Source organism: Mauremys reevesii, linkage group 9 (genome assembly GCF_016161935.1).
Source record: "Mauremys reevesii isolate NIE-2019 linkage group 9, ASM1616193v1, whole genome shotgun sequence".
NCBI classification, from domain to species: domain Eukaryota; kingdom Metazoa; phylum Chordata; order Testudines; family Geoemydidae; genus Mauremys; species Mauremys reevesii.
Genome location: NC_052631.1, coordinates 57510672 through 57522933, shown reverse-complemented (window position 1 = coordinate 57522933; position 12262 = coordinate 57510672).

The window sequence follows — 12262 nt, the reverse complement described above, 5'->3', positions numbered from 1 at the left end:
CCTAAGTCCTGATCAGTGGCACCGTTCTGCATGGTGGACAACCTAGTAAACCCCAATTGTCTTTGCCCAGAAACAGTCCTGAGTGCTTTTCTTGAAACCTTCTTGATAAGGAGTTTTATATCTACATTATAGATATGATCATTTAGATTCCAATTGGGTTGGTCCTCTCCATTGTGGTGGAAATGTGGAGGCAAAAGTGATGTCTTCGCTACCAAGGTTCCTGGCCAATTGTGGTCACTGAGGTTCTGGAGAGTTTCACACTGCCAGTTGTGATCTGAAGCAATATCCTTCTTGGTTGGCAAGAGCCAGTGGAGACACATTGTGTCCATTACTGGTGCATATTGGCTTTACCTCCTTATGGGAGGGCAGCTCTTAATGATTGACTGTTAAGCTCATGCTCAAAAAACCAACAGTCTCCCCCTATAACACCCTATTTCTAGTCTTCCTTTTATAGGACAGAACATGCAGAAGGATTGGACAAGGTGTCCCTGGCTGCACCTGAAGGTCTCAGAGATTTGTAACCCTTCCAGTATATCATCTATGGGTATGACAAAGAAGTGATGCTGGTCTCATTGGCAGTCATGACCTCCTTCTGGTGATGGGTAAAGGTCAAGTGTTCATGTTGATTTATTTAGACTGTGATACCATCCACCACAGACCACAACAGGGATAGAAAGAGTCACCCTTGGGTAGGTCCATTCATTTATCTTGGAAAGGATGCGGACAGACGTATTACTCTTCTTTTCCTGTGGGTTTCCCTCCTGCTCAATGTGTATATGAGGATGCAAAAGGCGATAGGTGGGTTGGAGTGCAGTATGATCAATATTCTGCTAGTACTCAGCTGTGCATCTTTATTTCATGGGTCTGCACAGTTTAGTTCTTTCCCTGTGTCTAGCCTAGAGGCAGGTTTGGATGAGAACTGGCTGGAGAAAGCTTACCCCAGCTTTGACAGAGATAATAATGAAAGGCTGGGAAAGGCAACCAAAGCAAGGAGACGGTGAAGCAATCTCAGCCCTTTCAGCTGAGGGGATATGCCTGCCTGTTGTTACTAAGACCTGGTCCACACACAAAGTTGCACCAGTTCAACCAAAGGTGTGGTTTTAAATAGATGTAGTTAAACTGGCTCAACTTGTGTATGTAGACAGGGCCTAAGATTCACAGCCTAAAGATTCTGTTAAATCTCCATCTGCTTCTGGAAGTCGAGATAGCAGCAGTGATGCTGGATGTTCTTTCTATCTTCATGTATCAGGAGAGGACAAATATAATTCTGCTGTATCTGGGTTCTGGCCAGTAGTTAAACTTTCCTCTCACATGCATGACTCTAGTGGTGTCTAGATTGAGCTGGCTTCTAGTTTATTTCCAGCTGGAATTCAAGCTGTTGGCTTTGATCTCTAAAGGTCTTGATGGTTTAGGTCCAGAGTACCTGAGACACCTGTCTCTCTCTTTAGACCCTGGATTGATAGTCGAGTCAGCTGAGGCAACTAGGCTAATAAACTAGGCTACATTTGTACATCTGGGACTCATGGCAGGGCTGCACAATTGGTTCCTAACACCTTTGTTTTTTAAATAATCAGCTTTTGTTGCATTGATATTAAATAAATCAGGTGACTTGAAAAATCAGAATTGTTAGTCTGATTTGGAAGTGTAACTCATAAGGTACATTTTCAGTGCCTTGCATGTAGATACAGAAGGTATACATGAGACGTAGCTCTGAAAGCTGCTGAGAATCTGACTCTTTACAGTACAAAACTGAACAGTCACAAAAGCTTTTATGTATGTGGTCTCTCTTATGCTCAGGCAGAGCATTACCATTAACTTTATCCCCCATAAGTAACTTACTGCCAACTGTGAAATTACTTTACCATGAAATAAAAAAATTTAAAACGCATAGGGACTGATTTTCAAAAATGCATGCAGTTACACAAACAAAAAAGTAAATGCAATTGTGCACCTAAACAGAAACACCCAGTTACTATGATTACACCTGCAAATTGGGCATTTTTTGCACAGATGGCCATTTATGCATATAACTAACCTTCTGCATTCACCAATACCTGTTTTGTGCATGAAATAGCAGTAACTTGCATGCATTAATGTCTGAAATTCAGGCCTTTGAATTCTACAAAAAGCCTCTGATTTCCCTGACATCTGCCATTTGTTCTGAGTCTTTGAACTATTTCTACTGCTAATCCAACAGGATGTAGTAAAGTAACAGAGTGATTAGTGATGAGTTACTTTTAGGAGAAAAAACACGGTGATGTGTCATTGTGCTTTGTATTTTTAGAGTATGTTCTTTGGGGGAGGGGGATGTGACTGGAACTTGGAGAGGAGCTGGCTGAGATCTAATGCTTCCCAAATGCTTGAGTACAGTAGAGCAGCTCCCACAGGAGATAAACAAGTTAGTCACTCAGAGTGAGCTCAGAGCCTAGGTATTTCAGCATCCATGAGAATTTGTTGCAGCCCCTTGATTCCAGAGAGAGAGGATGTGTCCATGCTAATGTCTGTGAAGGAGATATCTACCAACCAGCCTGTGGACAATGACAAATCCCATGTTCCTAGGATCAATCCTTTTTCCCCACAACTGCTGTCCATTGTCTAGCCCAACTACCTGCTCCTTTTCCCACTCATCATACACTTGGCCAACATCCCAGGCCTCTCTCTCTTGCTCCAGCATTCTTTGCAATTATACTGCAGAATGCTCAGGCTGAAAGGGGATCTTAGCAGGTGTCTTGCGGAAACAGACCTACCCTCCTTCACCTCCCCAAAGATGGTGGTAGCCTTCCCTTGCAATAGCACATTGTTGCACTATGGCACAATGCTAAGACATTGCAATATGATGGGTCTGCATTGAGATGTATCATCATGGAGGGATGCCACAATGTCATGTTGTTCCATGATATCATGGAGTGGTGACATCCCATTGGCCTCATAAGTATTTCAGCATGCAGTCAAGTTGAGGCAGGGCCTGAAGGAGAAAATGTGAGATTTGCACCACTGGTGTGAAGCAACTGATTGCTCAATGTGTGAGGCTCAGTACATGAATCTTCTTAACCTCTCTCTTTCTGTCCCTGTTGGCTCTCTCATCCACATTTGGCACAGCTCCCTGCAATGCTCACATGTGTTAGCTGAGCCCTAGCAGCCACCCTTCCATAGCCCAACTGCATTCAACCTGCTCCTTCCAAAGACCAACTCTGTCATCAAAGAGAACTGCATAGAGAGACTGATGCAGAGTCACAGATACCTGCTTAGTAGGAGGTGGTGCTACTGGAAGCTCCTTGGACCAGGGACCGTCTTTTTGTTGTGTGTTTGTACAGCACTAGCACAACAGGGTCCCAGTCTACAATTGGGGCTCCAATGTGCTACGGTGATGCACATAAACAATAATATTACATAAGTAATGAATGCATATTGAAAATGCAGCTGTGGGTATGACAAGCTTATTACCTAGTACCAGCGTGTAGAAGTTATGGTTGATCAGAAGATGGGCTATCTAGCACTTATTTTATCCATTTACAATAATAATAATGAAAATCCAGGCCTACCATTTTCCATTCCACCTATCCTTCCCTTCCCACCCCTTGTTTGTCACTTGTCTTCTTAGACTGTAACATTTTCAGGGCAGGGACCATGTCTTCACACATCTTTGTAAAGCTCCTGGCACAGCTCCTGATAGGGGTGTTACCAAATACCACAAATATTAAAAACAATAATTGAATAGTTAATATCAGGGAACAGTGACTAGCTAGGACTTCTGCAAGGATCTCACATTCTAGGTAGAGAATTTGAGAATTCTGGTCCTCTTCACTGCACTGAATTCATATCTGTGGTGTTCAGTGAGCACTCAGTGCTTGCGAGAGCTCTGCTTTATGCTGTGCCTTGTTCCAACTGGCTGTGCATAACAACAAGAACATCACAGCGCCCTGACCAGAGTCTCAGCTCTTAAAGGCCTGGCCCCCATCACCACATGTCTATGTATGCATCTCTACAGGCGTGTATGTCTCTCTCTGCTTGGTTTTAAATAACTCTTTTGTTCCTGGGGCAGATGATTCATCAGCCTCAGAACTTCCTGGGATGCCTGGCTCAAAACTGAGAAGGAGCCACATGTGGGGCATGTGTCTCAAGAGCCTCATGTTGATTATCACAGAGAGACGTATGGTGCCTCTAGGGGTGCATCTACACGGCAATCAAAGGCCTGTGGCTGGCCCAGCTCAGCTGACTTGGGCTCATGGGGCTATAAAATCGCAGTGCAGATGTTTGGGCTTGGGCTGGAACCTGGGCTCCTAGACCCTGCAATGGGGGAGGGCTGCAGCCTGAGCCCAAACATCTACAGAGCTATTTTTAGCTCTGCAGCCCAAGCCCCGCGAGCCCAAGTCAGCTGAGCTGGGCCAGTTTTATCGCAGTGTAGATGTACCTAGGTCTGATTAGGGCACAAGATCCTGCTGCGGATTCTCCGACAAAGCTCAGGACCTGTGAACTTACTTTCTCCCCCCTCCCAGCATAAATTATTCTAATTTAGATGCAGCTACATGGGTCACAAGTTGTTTAAAAAAAGCAACAGCCCTCATAATGCTTCCCTTCCTTTCCCTGGGCTGAGGAGCAATGATGGGATGTTACATCCGGCCTGTAGGACACAGAATTAGCCTCCTGCCTGGGAAAGACATTGACAGCTCTGCCTGCAGATCCATCACTCCTGAGTTCTGAGGTCAGCAGCACATCACTGTGTTGCTAGGAAAGCCTTTCCATATCCTACAGATGCATCCTCTCCTCAGCTTGCGCCCTCTCCAACAACTTGCCACGTGAAAGACAATTGCCTTTTTATTTTACCTTTCCTATTCATTTGCACCCTTGATGGTCATATCACCAATTCTGTTGGCAAATGGAGGCTTCAATTGTACTCTCCAGTGTAAGGAATGTCATGATGCTCCACTCCAGGCAGTCTGGTTAGGAAAGGGACAGAAGGAGCTCTTCTGACTGTGCCATCAGTCCATGCTCAGTCAAAGTATACTTCCAGGGTGGAAGGACTGGGTAGTGGTTACAGCAAAACTCCTAGGTTCTATTCCTGGCTGTACCCTTGACTGGACTTCCTCTCTCTGGGCACCTGTCTCCTCCATGGGGATAATAGTAGAGCTAGTCAGAAAACGGGATTGCCATTCAAGATGAAATGGAATGAAAACCTGACATTTCAAAATTTTCCACAGAACAAAAATGCTGGAAAGTTTCAGTTCAGGATGATCAAAATGTTTCTTTTTAATAATGTCAAATAATTTTGTTTCAGTAAAGTAAACCCATTTCGCTTTGATAACCTCAAAACATAATATAAAATAAAACAGTAAATGTCATATATATTGTATAAATTAATATGTTCTTTTCATATCAATATAATATAAAAATCTAACTGGATTAATCAAAACAATAAAAGACAAAAAGAAACGTTTGCTATTGAAAGGAGAGATTTTGACATCAAAACAAAGCAAGAAAATCAAAAGGACAGTTTTTGACTTTTTCAAAATTGACACATTCCCACAAAATGTTTAGATTTTGATGAAACTGCATCTTCCAACAGAAAATTGCTCCTTCGAACCTGTTTCCACCAGTTTTGGGTAATACACTTTGTCATCCTCGCTACATATCTTAGGTGAGAGGCATTCCTTAAACTCACAGTGTATCATATGCCACAGAGTCTGGCTTCCTCTAACAGTCGGAGGCAGGAGGGGACATGGCTTTGGGGAATATCAGCGGAGGCTGGGGATGTTGCAGCAGTGTAAACTGGGTTCCAACGCTGCTGGAATCAGTTCTACAGGAGCAAGAGCTCCAGGACATGGCTATCTAATCTATCTATCTATCTATCTATATATAATATTCAGTGCCTCCGCATTCCCCCCTCCTGGCAGAGTGGCAGGAGGCAGTAACTGCATATAAAGCTGAGCTGTCCAGCTGCAACATGTGGACTCCATTTGCCACATCACAATCCCTATGCAAAAGAGCTTCCTGTTGGAAAGCTGCCCCGCCAGCACACATTAAAGACGATCAGCCATTGTCTAGAAATAGCTAATTACAGAGGTATGATCTGACACAGCATTGCAACTAATGTTCTCACCTGCACTTGCTCACTGAGCCAATATTTTGATCTCTGTGACTCTTTGAAAATATATTGTTTTCAAACAGAGGTTTAGTGCTTGTTAAGGAAATCCAGGTGTGTTATGTGGTAAACCCAAGTCAAACAGCTACAGGGCGGTGGGGTGGGGGGGCAGTAATTAGACCCAGGGGGTTAAAAGGCCTCTCCCCACCCACTGAGGAGAGATAACAATGGGGAAATAAGGTTCAGCTGGAAAAGGGGTTACCAGGGAACTAATTAGGTTCAGCTGGCTCCAACTGCTTGAGACATTTTTAAACCCTCCCCTGTGTGAGAGAGAAGCAGGGAAGCTGCCAGTAGGTTAGGTGCAGCAAGATACTGAGTCCTCCCGGGAAGGAAGGCTGCACTCCCTCCCCAGAAGGGAAGGAAAACAAGCACAAGGGACTGACTGAGGAAAGGAATAGCTGGACCCTGTGCTACTGGTAAGGATTTGCCTTGCTCAAGCCTGTGTCTCCAAGGCTAAAAAGGACTGAGCCTGCTGAGGCGAAGAAGGTACTTTGCCACAGTATGGTGTAAATCTTCCACACTCCCAGGTGTGGGGAGGCCATTGTGCAGCTACTAACTAACACAGCCTTGCCAAATTCAGCTGACTCAGGAAAAGCAATTGTTCTGATGGATCTGCTAGCTAGTCTGTCTTCTTGCTGCCTTGGCACAGGGCAGGCAAGAAAATTTTATACCTGGCTGGTACATTTTCCAGGCAATTTTGCAAGGAACATAATAAAAGAAAAATCAACACAAAGATCATCCCTAGCTAAAGCAGATGTGCAGTAGCATCCATATCATTTGATCCAAAGCTCACTGGAGAATGGAAAAACTTCATGGACTATGGATCAGAGTTATTCAGGCTTATAGTAGTACAAGGTAGACTATTACCAGGGGCTCTAAGGATATGTCTACAGGGTGACTAAACACCTGCAGCTGGCTCATGTCAGCTGACATGGGCTAGCTCTAAGGGTGGGTGAAGGTCCCTGAATGTCTACACTGTAATTACCCCTGAGCCTCATGAGCCTGAGTCAGCTGACATGGGCCAGCCGCAGGTGTTTAATTGCAGTGTGGACTCACCCTGAGTGCTACCCTGCCTTGTTTCTCAAAGACACTGGGGCCTCACCATTCACGAGGATTCCTCTGAGATGCGCCTTTCTGAATTTAGCCTGACTCCTCCCCGCAGAATGCACTATGTCCCCATGGAGACACAACTGTTTGTTTATTTGTGTTCATTTTTTACATTTAATTTCATTTTGCCCCCCTTTTTTTGGTTACTCGAAGGAAGGAAGGAAGCCCAGGCTCGGATGTTTATTCGTTCTGTCCTGGCTGATGTTCCCTTGGTCTCGCTCCAGTGGCCGATAAACTGGCAGGGAACTGGAGCGTGGAGCACAGCAGAGCCTGGGAAAGGTCAGCACCCCGCTCTCCCCTATCCTTGCGTCATGGCTCCTCTATGATTAGCTCAGCCTGTGGGATGTGCTCTCCCAGTCCCACTTGCGCTGGACATTCTTTTGCCTGTCACAGTGTTCCTGGGGGGTTGATAACGAATGGAACCTTGGCGTCTGGGAGAAGAGCAGGGAGCACAGAGTACGAGGGTTCACGGAAACATCTTTTGGCAAAGGCCATTGCATTGCAGAAGCCTAGAGGACACCAGCCAGCCTCCATGGAGGGGTGCCAGATTAGGGAGCTGCTGCCTGAATGGCAGCATGGGCTAATGGTTAGCACAGGGACTTGGAAGGCAGGACTCTTGGGTTCCATTGTCCGCTCTAGTACTTGGTAACCCGGATGTGAGCAAACAATGTGTGTTTTGATATAGCTAAATGTGGACGTGCACACCTAGGAACAGAGAATGCCCGCCATGCCTATAGGGTGGGGGACACTGTCCTGGGAGCAGGGACTCTGGAAAAGATCTGGAGGTCCTGGTGACTATTCATCTGAACATGAGCTCCCAGTGTGATGCTGTGGCCTAAAGAGCTAATGTGATCCTGGGATGTGTAAACAGGGGAATCTCGGGTAGGAGCAGAGAGGTGATTTTACCTCTGTGTTGGTCACTGGTGTGACCACTGCTGGAATCCTGTGTCCAGTTCTGGTGCCCAGAGTTCAAGAAGTGTCAGAGAAGAGCCACAAGAATAATTAAAAGATTAGAAAACCTGTTTTATAGTGATAGACTCAAGGAGCTCAACCTATTACGTTTAACAAAGAGAAAGTGAAGGTGTCTTGATCACAGTCTATTTAAGTATCTGTATGCAGCAGTGTATTATTGCCTAGGCCTGGGGTGGCAAATCTGCAGGGGCGGCAAATTTATACTAGCAGCATTTTTTGTAATTGCGGCATCAGTGATGCTGCAATTCTACCAATCATAGCACGTATTGAAACCACCAATGATGGCGCAACACCATTTAGTAAATATACTCGTGAGGATCCTAAACGTTGTTAATATGACCAGAAGGAAGAAATTAAGCGGTTCTCAGTTTTGGATCCATGCATGGTCCCGCGCTATAAGCGAAACTGCATTATACAGACGTGCATTCAAACGAGGGTCCGCTGTACTTGTAATTCTATTTATAATAAAACTTGTAAATGTTCAATTATTTTAATGATATTTAGATTCATTTTAGTTCAAACGAATTTGTAAAAAAACTAAAACAAGTTCATATGGGGCCAGGGGCAGCAAAATCATTAATCTGCCACTGTTTATATGGGGAACAGATATTTAATAATGGGGTATTCAATTTAGCACAAAAAGGTGTAACACAATCCAACGGATGGAAATTGAAGGTAGACCATTTCAGACTGGAAATAAGGCAAACATTTTTAACAGTCAGGATAATTAACCATTGGAACAATTTACCCAGGGTCGTAATGGAGTATCTATCACTGACAATTTTAAATCAAGATAGGATATTTTTCTAAAGGATCTGCTCTAGGAGTCATTGTGGGGAAGTTCTCTGGCCTGTGTTATGCAGGAGGTCAGACTGAATGAACACAGTGGGCCCTTCTGGCCTTAGAATCTGTGAATCTAAGAACTGACCAGTTGTGTGCGATTTCACACTACTTATTCTTGCTGGATCAAGCTTGCCCCAGTTTAATGGACCAGCACATGGGCCTAGGCACCACTTAGGACCCACTGGGCAATTTTGCCTTATGTTGACCCCCTGGGCAAAGGGTGAATTTCACCTTTGGTGCCTTAATTTCCCCATATGTAAAATGGGGGTGCTGATACCTACCTCCTTTGTAAAGTGCTTTGAGACGGAGGTGAATATCGAGCAAAATATTGTTACAATTCATTATTCAGCCAGGTCTTGTCCTCAAGGGATAATGTTCCCAACAAGGAAGCACGATAATGCAAGCAGAAAAGGAAGCAGTCAATTCCCTGGCTTGGAGAGGCTATCCCCAGAGCTTGACCTTCCCAAAGTCACTCCCCTTGCTCTTCTTACTAAGCAGCCCCTTGCCCCAGCACCTATGCAAAGGAGAGGGAGATTTCCTGTGCAGAGATTAATCTCATCTTCACCAGGAAAGAAGTAGTGTCTCTGCAGCCTGGTATGGCTGTGAAACACAAAGACCGTGAATGTCTGAAAATACATTGCAGCACATGAGCTGCAGGAAGTGATGTTTCCTTTTCAAAGAATCAGTCTTGAGCATGGATACAGCATGTCAGCCTGCATGGCTGTTTAGCTGAATAGCATCCAGACGACCAAGTGGATTTAAACATGCATGGGCTATTAAAAGCCATGGGAGGAGGAGCTCTGTGCAGGTCTGAAAACCTGTCAGTAACTCATTTTGCAGCTCTTGACTTGAGCCATTAGGTTGTAAACTCTGTTTCGTACGAGGTATGATATATGTTTGACATGGCCCATAATGGGAAAATATTTATGGGGTATTGAATATATGCCATATATGAATGGATGAGTGGAGCGTAACTCACTCAGCTAAGCTGGAAGGGCCTTTCAATCCTGGGCAAGGTCCAGTTGCTGAGAGACTCAATTCCAAGAAAAATGGAAGCTGCAGCACTAGCTCATTCAGTTCATTAACATCCTGCTATAAAGCTCTTATGCCGAAGGGCCAGGACAGAGAGCCAGGTCTTGCTGAAATAGAAATAGACACGCTTAAATAGAAGGGCAAAGACAGAATTATTTGTTAATAACAGTTAATTAATTTCACACTGTGACTGAAGGGTTAATGCCAGATAAGAGCATCCTAGGCAGCAAGCTTGTTTTTTGATGTTGCCTTTCTCTGGCAGTTCAGCCTACCACCCCCTTCAGCTGATGCCAGGCTCCCCAGGGCTGACAGCAGGAATCATGGGAGTTGTAGTGGAACCCTCTCCTACCGCAATGGCTACCAGCTTCCCCCTGAACAGAGAGCTGGCTCTCTGGGGGTGTGAAAACGGGTTTCTCCATCTTTCTTCTTGGGGGATGGGCGACCCACAGGGAAGATACTCCTGACCTCCCTCCTCCTGGGCAACAAGGGACCTAGAGCTCCTTCTTTGGGCAGTTTTAAAGCCTCTTACTCTCCTTTGAGGAATTTCACCCTGTACTTCAGTGGGACTTGGCAAACCTCACTTGCAATCACTGTTGCCACCTGAGAGCCCCTGTCATCCTATTTACTGTCAAAGGGGACTGCCCAGTCAGAGAGCTCCTCTGTCCTGCTATGGCTCCAGTCAGGAGTGCGGCGAAGATCCCTAGAGAGAGGGCATGCCTGACCAAGGAGGCCTGGAGCACACCGGTCACCTCACAGGGGGTCTGGTGTTGGACTGGGACGAAGTCGTCAAGGCTTGAGTGTCTGCACTTAGCTATTAGCAGAGCTCTGTCTAGAGAAACAGGAATGCCCAATGGTTAGGGCACTAGCCTGCTACTTGGGAGACTGGGTTCAAGGCCCTGCTCTGCCATGGCTGTCCTGTGACCTTGGCCAGGTCTCAGAGCACACTTAGATTCCTCACTGTCACTGAGCTCTCACATCCCCAAGATCCTTATCTTCAAAGTGCTCCACTGCGTGGGCCACAGGTATCTAACAGACCAGCTTGAGTTCTGAGACAAAGACTGTGGTCAACAGCATTGTCCCTGGGCTCCAGGGAACTCTCAACCATAAAAGTAAAACTCCTTTGGGTGGCAGAGCGAACTGTCTCTGGGGCGATCTGTGGAACAAACTCCCCCAGGAACTCGGGAGTGTGGTTAACCTCCCCAGCTTCTGCTCCAAAGGCAAGGTCCATTTCTTTGACCTGCCTTCTCTAGGATAAACAAGTATTTAGAAAACAAAAAGTAACCACAATTAAAACCCCTACCAAAACAAGACACTCCCCACGATTTCTCCTCTGGGCAGAGGCTGAGCGGTGACAGACCTGTACAACTGGCAGGCACTCAGATAGTACAGTGATGAGCATGGTATAGAACCTACATAGACTAGAACAGACCTAGGTCCAGATCCTCAAAGGAGTTTAGGCACCTGACTCTCATTGAAATCCACAGGAGTTTGGCACCTAAATACCTTTCAGGATCTTGGCCTTAGTCTTTGTGTGTCTCAGTCTCCATCTGTAGCAGCACATCCTACCATCACAGTGACAGACTGTGAGGAGCACAGATCACACGGTACTGGGGGTTAGATGTATCAGTGGGCGGTGCCCTGCAGCTGGGACACTCAGGTGCCATTTTATTTTATTTCATATCTCAGAATCAGCTTTCATGCAAGAGCACTCTGAGCACTTTATACACCGGGGTGGCTGATGCCTCCCACTCTCTGGGGGTAGGTCTGTATTACTATCCCCATTCTATAGCTGTAGTGGAAACTGAGGCAGAGAGAGATTAAGGGCTCTGTTCTCTGTTACACTGGTGTAACTCCAGAGCAATTCTAACAAAGCCAATGTATTACTCAGATTTACACCAGAGAGCAGTCTTTGGCACTAAGTGACTTGCCCAATGTTATCCAGTGTAGAGCACAGCACAGAACGCGGTGTCCGGACTGCCAGTCACCTGCTCTCAGTACTAAACCAGGATAACATTGTACAGTGAGCTCATAGGGGCCATGTTGCTGATTGGGATCCTGTTAGCCATTTTGCTGGTGGCTTTCCCAGTATCCATTCATCAGTCTACCAGTCCCCATTTCACTCCAAGAGGTTGGCCCTTCCTTAACCTTAGGGAGTGGGGGCAGCTCTGT